This window comes from Adiantum capillus-veneris, chromosome 14, assembly GCF_014529385.1.
Source record: "Adiantum capillus-veneris isolate H3 chromosome 14, ASM1452938v2, whole genome shotgun sequence".
Classification (NCBI taxonomy): domain Eukaryota; kingdom Viridiplantae; phylum Streptophyta; class Polypodiopsida; order Polypodiales; family Pteridaceae; genus Adiantum; species Adiantum capillus-veneris.
In genome coordinates this window covers 58,008,169-58,028,672 of record NC_140944.1, presented here as the reverse complement: position 1 = coordinate 58,028,672, position 20,504 = coordinate 58,008,169, and the positions used below count along the sequence as shown (strand labels likewise).

Here is a 20,504-nt window from a genome sequence, read left to right as displayed (position 1 = left end):
ATGATGTTTTGGTTGCTTTCTGGCCTCTCCGGACTCTCAAGCTCTCCTCTCACCGCTTTTACCACTCCAACTCCTACTCAAGACTCGACTACTACCTAAACTATCTTGGTCTACCTAATCTACCTAAGTCGAAGGATCTAGGCCAGACACACGCTTCCTAGACTCACTCTAAGACCTAGAGAGTCCTCCACCCTCTGATACTATCTAAATGTAAAACAAGACTCTTGGCAAGCCAAAAATCCCAATCCTCAAGGATTAGTCTCGGTCACCTACCTAAGGTTTTTGTCCCCGGCAGCGGCGCCAATGTTGGACGGATACGCCGCGACGGACGTTAGGACAGCAAGAACTCACCTAACATATAATGTCAGCTAAAGACGAAGCTCGACCCGCAGGCACGTGGAAGCAAGCATAAGGTGTCAACCTACACTTGACCGACTCCTAACTAATTCCTACAGAGGTCTCTACCAGTTGTCTAAGTCACAGCCTTCAAGAGTGCATAAGAGGAAACTTCCTACAACGCTTTCTAGAGTGTAACACCCATCAAACAATCTCGAAACACCATTAAACTTGAAGGAGACCCTACTAACACCAATAGGTCGCTCTCCCTAAGGTCTATGAACCAAAATCCCAACCCAAAACACCCGGTGCAAAATCATGCAGGATGTCTGGCCGAAATCTGTAGGTCTTCGTTTTCACTACAAGAGGCTATTCATATTAGCGATGCTCACACAGCGACGCTCAAAAAAAAAAATCTTGGCGTCGCTATGAGCGTCGCAAATTTACAAGTAAATTTGCGACGCTCATAGCGACGCCGGCTGGGCTAAAAAAAATAACAGAGAGCGCCCAAAAACTCAGATCTCAGATCTGAGTTTTTCGGCGTCCTCAAGCAAGGAGCAGGTAACGCAACAATTGGTATGAGAGCAAGTTACCTCCTCCCAAGCTAGTCGCCAATAGCTCCAGTACCACACACCTGTTCACTTTCTCCAATTTTTGTGAGCTTTGGCAAGCATGAGCAGGTTGACAAATACTTCAGGAGAGCTTGTAGAGCTTAGTCTTCTCAGATTTATGATCTGGGCTATTTTGTCATTTTGTGCAAAATTTTGTCAGTGCTGTTTTTTGCATAACCGGTCCCTTACACTCTTCTATGAATTGTGCTATATATCACATGGTGTTCTCAATTTGTTTTTCATCTTTTTGGAAAGTTTTCACATCAAGTGCAACATTTTCCATGGCTGACAACTACACAGATGTGTTCAAGATGTTTGTCTCTCTCTCTCTCTCTCTCTCTCTCTCTCTCTCTCTCTCTCTCTTCTCCACACACACACACACACACACGAGGAGAGGAAGGAGAGCCAGGTATGCTCCTTCCCTCTCCTCACTCTCATGTTTCCTTCCCCTCTTTCTCTCTCCCTCTCTCTCTCTCTCTCACACACACACACACATACACACACACACACATAGTGTTTTTGAGAGAAAGAGAGAGAGAGAGAGAGAGAGAAAGAGTGCAAGCATAAACAAAAACGCACACACACATACATAAACAAAGAATGCACACACACATTGAGAGAGGAAAAGAGAGAGAGAGCATGCATAAACAAAAAACGCACACATTGAGAGAGGAAAAGAGAGAGAGAACATGCATAAACAAAAAACGCACACATTGAGGGAGGAAAAGAGAGAGAAAACATGCATAAACAAAAAAACGCACACACATTGAGAGAGAAAGAGAGAGAAACTAATTTAACGTCGTAGGAAACTAATTAAAATTAAAAGACCTAAAGATCTAGCCGACGAGGAGTTGAAATCAAGACCTATTATTCAAGAGGGAAATGGCATAACCAATCTATCATACTTGGCATGGGTGATAGAAAGGTTATACCATTTATCTCTTTTTATTGGCACACATGCGCACACACACAAGAAGAAGAGAGTTATAACGTCGTAGGAAACTATCCTAAAAGACGTTAAAGATTAGGTTAGATGTAGACTTACGTTAAATTAGATTTAGGTTTATTTAAGTTAAATTAGATTAGATTTAGGTTTATTTTTAGTTAGATTTACGTTTATTTACGCTAGATTTAGATTTACGTTATATTAGATTAGATTTAGGTCTCCATAGACTGCGCCGATGCCTGCATGAAGCGGGTGAAGAAAGCCCTCAATGGAATATAGGGTATTGCTGCCTTCACTCATGGTGGGCTCCGTCGATCCAAAAGTACTGGTGAAATGTCTTCAGAAGATAGGGAAGAAGGTGGATCTTCAGGGCGGCAAGAGTCACTACATCCCCGACAATGACCATCTAGACAACCTCTAGTCATTCAACAGCAACTTCAAAGTTAGTAACTCCAAAGGGCCAATTGCTGTCATCAGATGTGGATGGAGATGAGGCAGCGTCACCGCCGGAAGTTAACTCTGACATCTTTAGTGATGAGAATGCCAACTCTTGCCGAGTTATGTGAAAAATTATGTGTTAAATCAGTTTTAAGGTTCTTATAATCCCTGTTAGTTTAGTTCTTTGTTTTTAATATAACATAATTTACGTTAGATTTAGATTTATGTCATATTAGATTAGAATTAGGTTTATTTAGGTTTACCCACACACACACACACACACACACACACACACACACACACACAAGAAGAAGAGAGTTTTAACGTCGTAGGAAACTATCCCAAAAGACGTTAAAGATTAGGTTAGATGTAGACTTACGTTAAATTAGATTTAGGTTTATTTTTAGTTAGATTTACGTTTATTTAGATTTACGCTTATTTACGTTAGATCGAGTCCACGCAAGAATTACTTACGGTTTAGGGTTTAGAGTTAGACGAACAGTGAAAAGATCTACTGTGAAAAGATGTTAAGATGCTGTGAAGTGCTACACCTAGAGAAGAGGCAAAGGGGTTTTGTCCACTACATGCAGTATCATGTAGACGTGGGTCTGTAGATTTCTTGTACCCACAAATATAGGTATTGACCAATAAAGACGAGATTATAACCCGGTGGTTCTGATCTCCGTGCACCTCTAGACCGAGGTGTGCGGGGATTGGACATGACTAGAGAATGTGAGGTAGAGAGAGAGAGAGAGAGAGAGAGAGAGAGAGAGAGATAAGACAAAGAATGCCAATAGAATATTAAATTTGTTGTCCAGGTTATAAGATTTTTATCCTCATTATGAGTAGTGACGAGGATGTGGGACCGTCCAACCGAAAAACCTATCTCTCAACGAGGGTCTTATGTCCTTGTAATCAATGCAAGCATGCTGTGCGACGGACAAGACGTGTTTCTTTGCAGCACGTTCGCGAATTTGGCGAGTTCAATCCATCTATTATAGATCGAGTTGTTGCCAATTATAACTCGTCGGACTCTGATGCTGGCCAACAAGCAGCAATCTTGCAACCCAATAGACGTGTTCGCAGGCGCTTTGGTCAAGCAGCATATGTGAGGCCACAAGATGTAACCTCTGACAGCTCGGGGGATGATCATGCAGAGCACATTCCCAACGAGGCAATGTTTGAGCCCGAGATTGATGAAATGATCAAGACGATCATGGATTCAGAAAGGCTTATCTATGATGATATGAAAAGTGAAGCCGATACGCCATTGTATAATGGAGCACGTATGTCAAGCGTATCTTCCAGAGAATCATGTGTTACGCGACGGCTTTTTGGGAAGAGAGCCACCAAGGATGTCTACACAAGCATGGTTAGAGCAGAAGGAGATGTGCGATGACGGATTGCCTCCAGGGATGAAGAGACTATCTCTATGGTACGAGTTACCATACTGGCCCCGACTCATGATCAATCACTTGCTCGATCCAATGCACATATTCAAGAATGTGGGTAATCTACTATGGGACCATCTGACCGGCAAGAAAGATACTTTGGGAGCCAGAGTTGACCTTAGAAATGTGGATCGTATGGAGCAATATTGGCCGCAAACAGCGTCTGATGGATCGATAAAACTCCCTAAAGCACCATGGATTTTCACAGGAGCCCAAGAACGCAAAGTAAAAGAGACCATTCGATCTTTGCGGACCCCCACTGGCGTAATGCACTCGCTCCGAACGTGTTTTACTAAAGAAGAAAAGCTTACCGGTTTGAAGTCACACGATTGGCATAAAATGTGTCAGGTACGTTCATAGTGGACTTTAATATCATTGCATAAAATGTGGACTTTAATATCATTGCTGCACATACTTTACAGTTTATTTTACCGGTTTCCATTGAGGGATGTTTGTCTCTCGACATCCGTAACACAATCTACAAACTTGCAAAGCTGGTGCAATGGATCTCACAAAAGGAGATCAACGTAGACTCCATACCATTCGCCAAACTAAATGCTGCGGAGCTTGTGTGCATGTTTGAGAAACATTTTCCTACTACCATGCAAACCATTCAGGTGCATCTTCTTGTTCACATAGTTGATGAGGTGGAAATCGCTGGCACAGTTCATTCCAGATGGATGTTCTTCTTAGAACGTTTCATGAAAACGCTTAAGGGATATGTGCGTCAAAAGGCACGTCCGGAGGGTAGCATGGCAGAAGGTTGGTTGGTATCAGAGTCCCTAGTGTACATTGGAGAGTGGCTAGACGGATTTGATAAAGCCCGGGACACGCTATGGCGAACCATAGATGATGAGCGCATATCTGGGATTGTCATGTGCAATCTCGATGTTGAGAAGAAGATGACGGAAGATCTAGAGGCTAAAATCAACCGATTTTACATGCTTCACAATCCAGTGATGCTAAAGTGGATTTCACAATATGAGGATGCAAAGCAAGAGCGACAAAGGGCACGAATCGAGTGGAGACGGGGAAGACGACCACCGATGCACTATCCGACGGGTCTGGAGAGCCTACCAACATTCATGAGCTTAAGATGGTTGCACAACCAATTGAAAAGCGCACAACAATGCGGTGACGAAGTGACTGAGGAAGAGTGGGAGTACTCTCGGGGTTGCGCGACCAAGGTAAGTTTGCAATGTACGACTAGCTAGTGACTTTATTTCTAAACGTTTGAACGGCCACTCATAATCTTTGTTCGTTGTAGTATAAGTCATACACAGCAGCATGGTGTAAAGGTCGACATTTTAGGGTGGAACGGATCGACAAAAAGCGTTTTACTCAAGATTGTGGAATCATGGCAAAATTTGAACAGTCTAGTCGACGACGTTCCTCTGATGCAGATCCTGTGGTGGCGGAACTCACTTACTTCGGCACGCTACAAGAGATTTTGAGGATCGATTACAGAGGATTTTTTGTTGACTTGTTCGACGTGCAATGGTTCAAGATAATCATGGAGGGTCGCAACGCTACTGTACGTAGAGGAGAGTCTGGTTTTCTTGAGGTGGATTCTACTAAGAAATGGACTGACCTAAAAGACACTTTCGTACTACCCGAGCATTGTGAACAAGTAAGTATGTAAATAGTTAACATCCCCCTTTTACAAGTTATGTGCTTCAAAGCTCTCATGTAAGTTATGTGGCTCTGGCAGGTAATATTTCATCCTACAAAGTCTACATCAAAGTGGTGGTACGTCATAGAGGTAGCCCCTCGTAGCGACAAAGGGCAAGATGCTACTACTCTATATGGGGTGCATGCAGAGGAGCTACAAAATGAAACAGAGGATATGTGTTTAAACGGAGAGCTCTATATAGATATAGGAGGTTATGCTGAGTTATGCGAGGATGAGAGAGAGATCTCTTAAAGCCACAAATATTGTATTTGAACAATTTTGCTCCGTGTTGTAAAAGCTCTGGCTCTCTAAGTACCTTCCATGGTGTATAACGCTCTTTTCTACTCGCGCTCACATCTTTTGATTGAAAATTCTGAGTTTTCGACTTGCCTCTTCTATCACTCAATTCATTGCGTCATTGTATTTATATGCGTCATTACGTCATTGTATTTAATGGTCTTTGCGTCATTGTCTACTCTATTCATTCAATATTAAGTTTAAATATTCGTGTGTTTAATGCAGGTATGGATGATGAGGAGTTTCTTTCTTCTTTGTCACCGCAGCAGAGACAGTGGTACGTGGAGCGTCATCGCTCTGGCGCATCATCGCGCGTTCCTACTCCATCCGCATCTCCCTCTCTTTCGGAGCATTCGGCGCGCTCCGAAGCTTCAGTGTCAACGAGACGATCTTCACACTCGTCTAGACACCGGCGCTCTAGTGGTGGTGGTGGCGGTTGTTGTGGGGATTCCGCCGCCGATGCCTCCACACCGCCTCGTGTTCGACGAGGCTCTTTACCCTCCCCTTCTTTGCCCGCCCCCACACCAGCCACAGCATCGCCATCTACGCCTCTACCTAGCAACTACACACCTCTACCTACTCCGCCAAGAGCCACCCCACTCGACACTCCTCGCTTCGGGGCCCAGACGCCGGTGGAGACACCTGACGTCCGTACCCCCATCGACACACCACTAGAGACCCCTGCCGGGACACCCAGGTTCACGCGTCACCGGCCAGAGGGCTTGCCTTACTCCGTCGACTTCAGCGGCGGCATCATCATGGATGATGACGGCAAGAAGGTGATCTCGCGCATGCGTGGTCTTTGCTCTCAGCTGTTTAGACACTACATACTAAACAAATGCAGTGAAGTACCAAGTGATTTAAAAGCCAGAGTCATCAGCATACTTCATGATGAGTTTCCCATTCCAACACGGGATCAACGCTTCAATGAAGACCTGATGAAGATTCGAATGCGCGAATACTGCAAACACAAGCGTTCCGAAGTGCAAAAAGCAATCAAGCATGGGTGGAACAGGCCAGATTGGCTGGCCAAAGAAGATTGGAAGAATGCGAAGAAAGCAGCGCGCGAGAATCCCGACAAGTGGAAGCAACAAAAGGATGCAACCAAAGCGCGATTAGAGGCAGGGAGCTCGCACCACTTGGGGAGCGGTGGATGGGCATCATTTGAGGCCGATTTTGTAAGTGTTTTCGCATTGCTCTTTATGTTCGATAGTTTAGGGTTTATGAGTTTTTTAATTCTAACATAATGAAATCTTTGTATGTTTTGACAGTGGTCGATGACATGACGTGATCCCACACCGTACGAGCGCGAGTACGTAGGCAGGAAGGGCTTAAACGCCTTGATGGACATTCTCAGTTCTCGCGGCGGCATGGTTAGTATTAGGGTTTACTCTTTTCTATTTTTTGTATTGTTTTATAAATGTCGTTATATGTTTATACTTACTGAAAGCTGTCTTATTGTCTTTTTTTGCAGAATCCGACAGATACGCCGCTTGGACGCGATGAGACGTCTGACTAGACGACGTCAGTTTAGCCGTAGCTAGATAGCATTAGTTTAGGGTTTCTCATAGCTTATGTATCATGAGACGGATTTTATACGTCTTTTTGAACCATGTATATTATTACATTTGTCACCGTAGTTCATTTTGCCAATCAATTCTTTATGCCTATGATGTTGTACAATTGTCATTATTACATTTGCCAATCAATTCATTTTGCCTATGATGTGTACAATTGTCAATTTTACGCTTGTCAATTTTGCAAACAATGCGTCTTGTGGGTGACTATTTTGGGTCTATTATCTACCCTTGCACTTTTTTTAAAAAGTGAATCAAGTACAATATGGTTGATGGGTGGCAAGGCATTCAATGTCCTGTCACCAAAAAAAAAATCTCTCGGGCGTCACTATTACCGTCGCTATTTATGGCTCTGTAGCGTCGCTATGAGCGTCCCTATAGACTTCTGTGTAAACGTCGCTATGACCGTCGCTATAAGCGTCTCTATATAGCGACGCATATAGCGACGCTCTCGTAGCGACGCTATTAGCGACGGTTTTAGCGACGCCGGGGGTTATAAAAACCCAGTGTATTTCCGTCGCTAACAGCGTCACAAGAGCACACAACCTCTTGTAGTGTTTTGAAATCTAAAGTGCCTAATGTGTAGTTCTACTCAATGTGAACGCGTGGATATGCTGCAATGCAAAATCGGACAACGTATGCTCACCCAAACACCAGATGAAGCTCGTAGAAGGAGCTTGCAAACACCAAAAAAGAGCTTGCAAAACCGGACCGTACGCGCACAATGTAGGTGTCGGCGCGTAGCTCTTGTCGGGGGCAACACGCTGCCCTTCTCCGCACTCAATTCCGACCACCGGTGCACAAGGAGCCTCAAGATGAAGCTCACACTCTCTCTCGTACACAGTACGCTCACTCACAGACTTCAAAACTTGTTTTAAAAATGACAAAAGGTTTTTCATTAAGGTCAAAAAGTAGTATATATACCTTACAATTCTCAAACCCTAAAGTTCCAAAATCAACTATCTACTCAATCTAACTTTATCAAAACTGGGATACAATCTGGAAACTTCTATAAGTCCCAATATGTTAGAAAATAAGACGTAGCTAAATAGATTTTTGAGTAGATTACTTAATGGAGAGAGATAGATTTCACACACAAGAGATTATAGAGTAGAGAGAGAGAGAGATTACACACGATATACGTGGTTCACCCAATGTGGGCTACGTCCACGGAAAAGCAGCCACTCAATGGCTTTAGCACTTCAAAAGAAGAAGTAGTTTACAAAGGGATTAAACCCTTGATAGAGCTCCTGCCTTGCTTCACTCTCACCACCTCACACTCACCTTGTTGCATCAACTTCACACTATGAAATGTGTGTAGAAATGGCCTCTTTTTATAGGCCAAAAGGGCTGCCCTCTCTTATGAGAGGCAGCCATGTGTAACCGCCCTTGTGCGAATAAGTCCAAATCGGACCCTCCAATCCGCCCATGTGTGGCCACCCTTGAGAAGACAAGTCCCCTTTTGAATTCGGCCACCGGCCATTGACTTCCGACCACCAGTCATTGGCCATTGACTACCGGCCACCGACCAACCGACCGGTTGTTTTCCGACCACTTTCCGGCCGCCAGCCGGCCATAATATTCCTGCGAAAAGGAATATTCCAGCGAAAAAAAAAAGTCTCGGGGGCGCCTCTAAAGCTGCCCCTAATTCTTGTCCATGAAAATTTTGGTTTCCAGTGAGTTCGGATTTTCCTTCACGCACGATGGCTTCTCCTCATAATGGGGGCCTTACAAATGTGCTCTTTTACCACAGAAAATTACAAGGGTAAATCAGGCTCCATACTTAACAATCTCCCACTTGGAGACTGATCTCCAAACCAAACCTGTGACTGCTTTCCATTCTGGCTTCTTATCCTTGAATGCTGATTGAAGATGAGCAAAAGCTCAACTTCTCCTTGTTGACCACCTTTGTAAACATGTCTACAGGATTTTCACTTGTATGCACCTTTCCTATCTTTAGTTGTCCCTCTTCCAAAAGAGTGCATATGAAGTGATATCTCACCTCAATGTGCTTTGTCCTTGAATGAAAGGCTGAGTTCTTCGCAAGATGGATAGCGCTTTGGCTATCACTGTACAAGACACAATTGTCTTGTTTGAATCCAAGCTCTTCTAAGAATCTGTGAAGCCACAGAATTTCTTTGCTTGCCTCTGTCATTGCTACATACTCTGCTTCCGTGGTAGAAAGTGAAACCACTTTCTGCAGCTTTGAAGCCCAGCTTACTGCTGTGCCTCCAACCGTGAACACATATCCAGTAGTGCTCCTTCGAGTATCTTTGTCACCTGCCATATCTGCATCAGCATACCCTTCTAGAAAAATATCAGTTCCTTCAAAATACAAAGCATTTGTTGTTGTCCCTTTTAGATACCTAAGTATCCACTTCACAGCTTGCCAATGCTCTTTACCTGGGTTGTCCATGAACCTACTCACAACTCCCATTGCATGTGCAATGTCTGGCCTTGTCCAGACCATAGCATACATTAGAGAACCTACCGCTGCAGCATATGGAACTTTAGACATATAGGCTATCTCCTCTTGTGTCTTTGGACACATATCCTTAGTTAGTTTAAAATGACCAGCCAAAGGTGTAGAAACTGGTTTTTCATTTTGCATTGCAAACCTTTCTAGTACCTTCTTGATGTAATCTTCTTGAGATAGCTTTATTGTCTTCTTCGTCCTGTCCCTTGATATTTTCATACCAAGTATCCTCTTTGCAACACCTAAATCTTTCATTGAAAAAGATTTGGACAGCTCCTCTTTTAGGTCTTTGATGTCCTGCATGTTAGCACTTGCAATCAACATGTCATCAACATACAGCATTAGGATGATGAATTTCCCATCTCCCAAATTCTTCGTGTAGACGCAGTGATCCGAGTTGCATCTTGTGAATCCATGATCCAACATCCATCGATCAAACTTCAAGTACCATTGTTTTGATTCTTGCTTTAAACCATACAAGCTCTTCTTTAATCTGCAAACCATTTTCTCCTTACCTTTTACTTCATACCCCTTTGGTTGAAGCATGTAGATTTCCTCCTCTAAGTCACCGTGAGGGAATGCCGTATTTACATCCATTTGCTCGAGATTTAGATCATGAGCAGCCACAAGGCTTAAGACAAGCCTAATTGAGTTCATTTTTACAACAGGAGAAAATATTTCATTGAAGTCAATACCTTTCTTTTGAGAAAAACCTTTTACCACAAGCCTAGACTTGTACCTTTTCTTCCCACCTTCTTCTTCCTTCAGCTTGTACACCCATTTGTTTTGAAGTGCCCGCTTACCTTTAGGCAACTCAACCAACTCCCATGTTTGGTTGCGATGTAGTGAGTCCATCTCCACTTGCATGCTCTTCGTCCATTCTTCTTTGGATTCATGTTGCATAGCTTCTTCGTATGATTCCGGCTCTCTAGAATCTGAGATCAAGAGATGGTTGAAGGAAGGAACAAACCTTTCTGGAGGTCTACTTGCTCTTGTAGATCTTCGGGGAATAGGTTGAGGCTCCTCATTTGGTTGACGTTGTTGCACATTGTCACTGTTTGCAGTCCTTGAGTCTTCACCGTCCTCAAGCTCCATGTACTCATCACCTGTTTCTTTTGTTTGTTTTCTTTCCAAGTAATCTTTGTACATATTTTGTTCGTTAAAAATTACATCCCTACTCCTTAAGATTTTACCATCTTCAGGATTCCATAGGCGATACCCAAAGTCTCCTTCTCCATAGCCACTGAAGAAACACTTTTTGGACTTTGCATCTAGCTTTGATCTTAGGCTTCTATCTATGTGCATGAAAGCCTCACACCCAAACACTTTGAGAAATGCATAATTCACCGGTTTACCTGTCCATGCCTCTTCTGGAACTCCCCCATCCAATGCCGTTGAGGGTGACTGATTGATTACGTACACAGACGTACTTACAGCTTCCGCCCAAAGCTCAAGCGGTAGGCCTGCATGTAGCCGCATGCTTTGTGCTCGTTCCATGATTGTCCTGTTCATCCTTTCCAAAATCCCATTTTGTTGAGGTGTCCTTGGGGTTGGCCTTTGCCTCCGAGTGCCATTGCTAGCACAAAAGCTTTCAAAATCTTGGCTGCAATATTCGCCTCCATTGTCGGATCTGAGGCATTTAACCTTGGTACCTGTTTCATTCTCCACAAAGGCTTTCCACCTTTGAAATATGGAAAATACATCGGATCTATTCTTCATGACATAAACCCATGTTTTTCTAGTCGCATCGTCTATGAATGTTACATAGTACAATGAGCCACCAAGTGATGGTGTACTTGCAGGACCCCAAACATCAGAATGAACCAACTCAAGTTTTTTATTTTTTCTTTCATTTCCTGATTTTTGAAATTTTACCCTCTTTTGTTTACCATAAACACAATCTTCACAGAACTCTAAGTCCACTTCTTTCAAACCTGGTAGAAGCTTCTTTGTTTGAAGGATTTGCATTCCTTTGGCACTCATATGCCCAAGTCGGCAGTGCCACACCGCACTGTCAACTTCTGTAGTTGCTGCACAAGCTGAAGGTTGCGTGCTAACAGTACACAAGTAAAGTGTACCGACTTTTTCTCCCTTGGCAACCACCAAAGATCCCTTTGAGATCTTCCACCGTTTGTTTCCGAATGCAATGTTTTGACCTTCATCGTCCAATTGTCCTGTAGAGATCAAATTTTTGCGAAGAGAAGGAACATGCCTAACATCTTTAAGCTTCCATTCATTTCCGTGAGCAGTTTTGACAGAAACTGTACCTTTGCCGACAATCTCACAAGCTTCATCATCTCCCAAGTATACATACCCAAAATTACCTTTGGTGTAGTCTTGGAAATGTTGCTTGTGTGGTGTCGCATGGAATGAAGCCCTGGAATCTACTATCCAGGAATTAGACACATTGTCTAATGAGAGAATTAGAGAATCTTGCTCTACTTTACCTGCCACATTGGCCTCCGATGTTGGTTTGTTTTCTTGAGACTCTGTCTCCTTCTTCTTCTTGGACCAGCAATCCTTCTTGACGTGGCCCTTCTTGCCGCAGTTCCAACATTCAAGAACTAACGTTGTGCGTGACTTGCTCCGCCTTGAGCGGTCACGACCCTTTTGGTTTTTGAACCTCTCCTTAGGCCTTCCTCTTGTTTCCACTGATAGTGCAGCACTTGATGATTCTCCTGTGCTTCTCCTTCGCATTTCCTCGCTTAGGAGAACACCCACAACATCATCAAACTAAAGAGTATTTGTGCCAGAGATAGAATTACTTACAGCCATCACAAGGCTGTCCCAACTATCCGCTAGAGATGATAGTATAAGGAGAGCTCGCACTTCGTCATCGAAATTGATTTTCACTGATCGAAGTTGACTTATGTTTGTGTTAAAGTCATTTAGGTGTTCTGCAACTGAACCATTCTCTGCCATCTTTAGATTGAACATGAGCTTCATAAGAAATACTTTATTGGATGCCGATGGTTTCTCGTAGAAGTCGTCAAGTGACTTCATCAAGTCCTCCGTGGTCTTCATCTCCGAAACATTAAAGGCCACCGTTGACGCCAAGCTTAACCGGATTGTTCCCAGTGCCTTTCGATCAAGGACAATCCATGCTTCATCTGCCATTGTTGCGGGCTTCTTCTCAAGACCGCCTAGTGGCAAATAGAGGTCCTTCTGGTAGAGATAGTCTTCAATCTGTATCTTCCAATGTTGGTAGTTTTTGCCGTTGAACTTCTCAATCTTGAGCTTCCCTTCCTCCGCCATAACTCCCACTCAATTCAAGGAATCCTTTCCTTGAGATAATTTAGCTATGAGCAAACCTTGCTCTGATCCTAGTTGTTAGAAAATAAGACGTAGCTAAATAGATTTTTGAGTAGATTACTTAATGAAGAGAGATAGATTTCACACACAAGAGATTATAGAGAAGAGAGAGAGAGAGAGAGAGTACACACGATATACGTGGTTCACCCAATGTGGGCTACGTCCACGGGAAAGTAGCCACTTAATGGCTTTAGCACGTCAAAAGAAGAAGTAGTTTATAAAGGGATTAAACCCTTGATAGAGCTCATGCCTTGCTTCACTCTCACCACCTCACACTCACCTTGTTGCATCAACTTCACACTATGAAATGTGTGTAGAAATGGCCTCCTTTTATAGGCCAAAAGGGCTGCCCTCTCTTATGAGAGACAGCCATGTGTAGCCGCCCTTGTACGAATAAGTCCAAATCGGACCCTCCAATCCGCCCATGTGTGGCCGCCCTTGAGAAGACAAGTCCGCTTTTGAATTCGGCCACCGGCCATTGACTACCGGCCACCGGCCAACCGATCGGTTGTTTTCCGACCACTTTCCGGCCGCCGGCCGGCCATAATATTCCGGCGGAAAGGAATATTTTGGCGGAAAAAATTTTGATTCTTGTCCATGAAAATTTTGGTTTCCGGTGAGTGATTTTCCTTCACGCACGATGGCTTCTCCTCATAATGGGGGCCTTACAAATGTGCGCTTTTACCACAGAAAATTACAAGGGTAAATCAGGCTCCATACTTAACACAATATTTACAAGGTGAAAATTCAGGTTTTCCTCAATGAATGAATAATTACAAAAATAATAATCTTCCGAGTAGTTAGTTTCCGTGGGGTGTGTCCAGCTTCTAACACAGAGTTTTGTAGAGACCTCTGAACATACCTATAGAGCCTCTCCTCAATGCCTTACTCATTGTTGTGTCGGGAATAGGCCAATCCACGAAGTTCCAGTTGGTTGGTAGTGAAAGCTTCACCAACACTCCTCTCTGATTCCTTTGATTGAGTTGGTAGAAATGTTCATAGAAGAAAATACCCTCGTCTGCAAGGCTTTTGCTAGTTCTACCCGTATACGGCAAGACCCCAATATGAGCATGGGTCACAGAGATGAGACCTATAATGCACTTCAGTGGCTCCCATTCCTCGTATGAGGAAGGATAAACATCTGTGAATGTAAAAGAATAGACATAAATAGAAAAATCTATATAACCTAATTAAGTATCTGTAATAAGAGAAGAAAAAAACAGATTCACATTTGAAATGTAAGATAACATTTATGGAGGAGTGCTAAATAATTAACTCACAGTTGCACCGTCGATTATGCACCATGGAGACATCACCACCATTAGCAATCACATCAGAGTGAGTGAAAACATGTTGAACCAAGACCTCTTTTATAGTCTTCTTACCAACCTCGACTTTGAAATTCAGAACTCTTGCTTTCCATGTAGAACGAACCATATTTGTTGCCTTCGAGATTTTTCTCCTTCTTGGTTGCACAAGAACCCAAGAACCTTTGCTTATCTTTTGCTCTTGCCACCTATTATCTATAGTGAGAGAGTTTGAGATTGAGATAGTGCTTATGCTACTACATGGTCTTCTTGGCACACTAATGGCGAGGTTAGTTGGGGACAGTGTAGAGCAACCTCTAGAACTTCTTGGGCGGAAAGAAGACGAAGCCATAGCTATAATGGAGGGAGAATGAGCCTTTCATAAAGGGAGTGGATATCTTTTGATAAAGGGAGAGAGCTAGCTATTGAGATAGTGCTTATCCTCTGCTCTTGCAACCTATTATCTATAGTGAGAGAGTTTGAGATTGAGATAGTACTTATGATACTACATGGTCTTCTTGGCACACTAATGGTGAGGTTAGTTGGGGACAATGTAGAGCAACCTCTAGAACTTCTTGGGTGGGAAGAAGACAAAGCCATAGCTATAATGGAGGGAGAATGAGTTTTGAAAGAATTTCATAAAGGGAGTGGATATCTTTTGATAAAGGGAGAGAGTTAGCTATCAGCAGTAGTCAACTTGATGGCTACTGGCAGTGGGCCCTACTTTGTGATACGAGGAAGTTACCTTACGAAAATGGACAAATCTCAATAATTTAAAAAACTTTCTTTCATTTTTGTGATATTTTTCATGCATTTCTAAGTTACGTAAGGTTGCTGCTCATTGGTTGCGCCTTCTTTTCTCTCTCTTCAATAAGGCCCTCCAAATGACATCCAAAATTTCCTAATGTGCATGTTTCCCTTACCTGATCACCCGGCTTGTTTTGCACTTTCGTCTCTCACTACTTTGGTAGTTTATTCTTAGATATCATCGATCATTTAGTCTATAGATCGGGGACCCATCTTTGAAGCACCCATATTACTTTAAATCAAGCATAGTCAGTTTTCTCTTACTTCTCATAGAACGAGAGAGAGAGAGAGAGAGAGAGAGAGAGAGAGAGAGAGAGTTATATGTTGTCATAGTTGGAGGGTCTTGGTTGTCAATCACAGAACTTGGTGCAAAACATATTTGAGGAAGAAAATGGTGGGATAAAAAATTATCTTTGTGTTACAGAACGGTTATCTAGAGGAGAATGTTTGTCTATGATTTGAGCAGTGAGACCAAGGCATTTCTCTTTGCCGTACATGTTTTAGATAAAGCATTAATGGATTGCAATAAGAAATGAAGTGCTTTACTGACTTGCAATGATGTACATGTGTTTTTTGATTGTCCAAGCTACATGCGGATCTTTCAGTCAAGCTACAAAAAAGCAACGGGAATAGTTAAACATTTCGTGTTGCTATGAATCACCACATTTTGAAAATGCTAAGTATACAGTGCACGTAATGCAAAAGTACCATACAAAAGTATGGTGGAGAGTTGGAACTGTGGTCTCTCCAAAAATAATAAGAAACGAAAGCCGTGCCCTGCCCCGTAGCATTTATGTGTTGCGCCAAGCAAACGTATAGGCATCAAAAATTGGATACAGATAATGAATCTTGCAATGTTGTCGAGATGGAGTCGTGCTTGTATAGTCAAAATGTCCATGTCCTCTTTGTCAGACACAAAACAGAACTCAAGATAAATACAAAAGATACAAGATATTGATTGAGCTTAAAGAAATGCAGATCTAACTTTATGTTCTATGTCAAAGGGGGCCACTACATAAAGTGTTATGGTTGCTTTTCTACGAGTAGCCTGCAAACCTTATTTCCATTCAATTAAAATTTGATTAGGGAAAATTGGTTCAGGTCATCGAACCCAAATAGGTCCTCTAGCCTAGTTCTAATTTTACATTTTTTGAGCAGTTTCACAAGGTTAAAGGGCTCGAGGATGCTATCCTTTATCCCACTCTCTTCTTAGTGTTTTTTTAAAAGTTTCTCCCCACGCCACACAAGGCTCTTCCGACCATCAACCTCCCAAATAAGTGTCCCTGAGGGATCCTCATTTCGTTCACAAGACACCCGTTGTCTCGCATCATAATAACCTCACATACATTTAGTGAACATGCCCTTCTTGGCCAGTGCATCACTTCCCTCATGATTAGTGCCTTTTTGAAGAGCTATAATGTAAATCCCTCCTACTCCGGCCTTTGCATTTATCACACTACAAGAGGTTGTGTGCTCTTGTGACGCTATTAGCGACGGAAATACACTGGGTTTTTATAACCCCCAGCGTCGCTAAAACCGTCGCTAATAGCGTTGCTACGAGAGCGTCGCTATATGCGACGCTATAACCGTCGCTATGACAATCTCTATGAGCGTCTCTATATAGCGACGCTCATAGCGACGGTCATAGAGACGGTTATAGTGACGTTTACACAGAAGTCTATAGCGACGCTCATAACGACGCTACAGAGCCATAAATAGCGACGGTTATAGCGACGTCCGAGAGAAATTTTTTTTGGTGACAGGGCATTGAATGCCCTGCCACCCATCAAGCATATTGTACTTGATTCACTTTTTAAAAAAAGTGCAAGGGTAGATAATAGACCCAAAATAGTCACCCACAAGACGCATTGTTTGCAAAATTGACAAGCGTAAAATTGACAATTGTACACATCATAGGCAAAATGAATTGATTGGCAAATGTAATAATGACAATTGTACAACATCATAGGCATAAAGAATTGATTGGCAAAATGAACTACGGTGACAAATGTAATAATATACATGGTTCAAAAAGACGTATAAAATCCGTCTCATGATACATAAGCTATGAGAAACCCTAAACTAATGCTATCTAGCTACGGCTAAACTGACGTCGTCTAGTCAGACGTCTCATCGCGTCCAAGCGGCGTATCTGTCGGATTCTGCAAAAAAAGACAATAAGACAGCTTTCAGTAAGTATAAACATATAACGACATTTATAAAACAATACAAAAAATAGAAAAGAGTAAACCCTAATACTAACCATGCCGCCGCGAGAACTGAGAATGTCCATCAAGGCGTTTAAGCCCTTCCTGCCTACGTACTCGCGCTCGTACGGTGTGGGATCACGTCATGTCATCGACCACTGTCAAAACATACAAAGATTTCATTATGTTAGAATTAAAAAACTCATAAACCCTAAACTATCGAACATAAAGAGCAATGCGAAAACACTTACAAAATCGGCCTCAAATGATGCCCATCCACCGCTCCCCAAGTGGTGCGAGCTCCCTGCCTCTAATCGCGAATCTTCATCAGGTCTTCATTGAAGCGCTGATCCCGTGTTGGAACGGGAAACTCATCATGAAGTATGCTGATGACTCTGTTTTTTAAATCACTTGGTACTTCACTCCATTTGTTTAGTATGTAGTGTCTAAACAGCTGAGAGCAAAGACCACGCATGCGCAAGATCACCTTCTTGCCGTCATCATCCATGATGATGCCACCGCTGAAGTCGACGGAGTAAGGCAAGCCCTCTGGCCGGTGACACGTGAACCCGGGTGTCCCGACAGGGGTCTCTAGCGGCGTGTCGATGGGGGTACGGACGTCAGGTGTCTCCACCGGCGTCTGGGCCCCGAAGCGAGGAGTGTCGAGTGAGGTGGCTCCCGGCGGAGTAGGTAGAGGTGTGTAGCTACTAGGAACAGTCAGTCGCGCAAAACCTGGCGTAGATGGCGATGATGTGGCTGGTGTGGGGGCGGGCAAAGAAAGGGAGGGTAAAGAGCCTCATCGAACACAAGGCGGTGTGGAGGCATCGGCGGCGGAATCCCCACAATAACCGCCACCGCCACCACTAGAGCGCCGGTGTCTAGACGAGTGTGAAGCTCGTCTCGTCGACGCCGAAGCTTCGGAGCGCGCCGAATGCTCCGAAAGAGAGGGAGATACGGATGGAGTAGGAACGGACGATGATGCGCCAGAGCGATGACGCTCCACATACTACTGTCTCTGCTGCGGTGACAAAGAAGAAAGAAACTCCTCATCATCCATACCTGCATTAAACACACGAATATTTAAAATTAATATTGAATGAATAGAGTAGAAAATGACCCAAAGACCATTAAATACAATGACGTAATGACGCATATAAATACAATGACGCAATGAATTGAGTGATAGAAGAGGCAAGTCGAAAAGAGCGTTATACACCATGGAAGGTACTTAGAGAGCCAGAGCTTTTACAACACGGAGCAAAATTGTTCAAATGCAATATTTGTGGCTTTAAGAGATCTCTCTCTCATCCTCGCATAACTCAGCATAACTTTCTATATCTATATAGAGCTCTCCGTTTAAACACATATCCTCTGTTTCATTTTGTAGCTCCTCTGCATGCATCCCATATAGAGTAGTAGCATCTTGATGCTCGTCTGGCACCACCGCAGCGGCTTCTGATTGAGCATCTTCTCTGATCTCCTCCATTGATGCCGTTGTGATTGGCACATGGTAGCCTTCATACGTCCTTGCACTACGAGGGGCTACCTCTATGAGGTACCACCAGTTTGATGTAGACTTTGTAGGATGAAATATTACCTGCCAGAGCCACATAACTTACATGAGAGCTTTCAAGCACATAACTTGTAAAAGGGGGATGTTAACTATTTACATACTTACTTGTTCACAATGCTCGGGTAGTACGAAAGTGTCTCTTAGGTCAGTCCATTTCTTAGTAGAATCCACCTCAAGAAAACCAGACTCTCCTCTACGCACAGTTAGCGTTGCGACCCTCCATGATTATCTTGAACATTGCACGTCGAACAAATCGACAAAAATCCTCTGTAATCGATCCTAAAATGTCGACCTTTACACCATGCTGTTGTGTATGACTTATACTACAACGAACAAAGATTATGAGTGGCCATTCAAACGTTTAGAAATAAAGTCACTAGCTAGTCGTACATTGCAAACTTACCTTGGTCGCGCAACCCCGAGAGTACTCCCACTCTTCCTGAGTCACTTCGTCACCGCATTGTTGTGCGCTTTTCAATTGGTTGTGCAACCATCTTAAGCTCATGAATGTTGGTAGGCTCTCCAGACCCGTCGGATAGTGCATCGGTGGTCATCTTCCCCGTCTCCACTCGATTCGTGCCCTTTGTTGCTCTTGCTTTGCATCCTCATATTGTGAAATCCACTTTTGCATCACTGGATTGTGAAGCATGCACAATCGGATGATTTTAGCCTCTAGATCTTCCGTCATCTTCTTCTCAACACCGAGATTGCACATGACAATCCCAGATATGCGCTCATCATCTATGATTCGCCATAGCGTGTCCCAGGCTTTATCAAATCCGTCTAGCCACTCTCCAATGTACACTAGGGACTCTGATACCAATCAACCTTTTGCCATGCTACCCTCCGGACGTGACTTTTGATGCACATATTCCTTAAGCGTTTTCATGAAACGTTCTAAGAAGAACATCCATCTGGAATGAACTGTGCCAGCTATTTCCACCTCATCAACTATGTGAACAAGAAGATGCACCTGAATGGTTAGCATGGTAGTAGGAAAATGTTTCTCAAACATGCACACAAGCTCCGCAGCATTTAGTTTGGCGAATGGTATGGAGTCTACGTTGATCTCCTTTTGTGAGATCCATTGCACCAGCTTTGCAAGTTTGTAGATTGTGTTACGGATGTCGAGAGACAAACATCCCTCAATGGCAACCGGTAAAATAAACTGTAAAGTATGTGCAACAATGATATTAAAGTCCACATTTTATGCAATGATATTAAAGTCCACTATGAACGTACCTGACACATTTTATGCCAATCGTGTGACTTCAAACCGGTAAGCTTTCCTTCTTTAGTAAAACACATTCGGAGCGAGTGCATTACGCCAGTGGGGGTCCACAAAGATCGAATGGTCTCTTTTACTTTGCATTCTTGGGCTCCTGTGAAAATCCATGGTGCTTTAGGGAGTTTTATCGACCCATCAGACGCTGTTTGCGGCCAATATTGATCCATACGATCCACATTTCTAAGGTCAACTCTGGCTCCCAAAGT

At 43.3% G+C, this 20,504-nt stretch overlaps 1 long non-coding RNA gene across 1 annotated transcript; it reads right to left on the bottom strand.

Annotated features, from left to right (window-relative positions):
* Nucleotides 1-17,235: 17,235 nt before the first annotated feature.
* Nucleotides 17,236-19,841, bottom strand: LOC147442438 (uncharacterized). The gene is made up of 3 exons (XR_015190291.1): nt 17,689-19,841; nt 17,494-17,595; nt 17,236-17,392 (listed from the first exon to the last, which is right to left on the bottom strand). It is a non-coding gene; the product is annotated as an uncharacterized LOC147442438 (long non-coding RNA).
* Nucleotides 19,842-20,504: the final 663 nt, after the last annotated feature.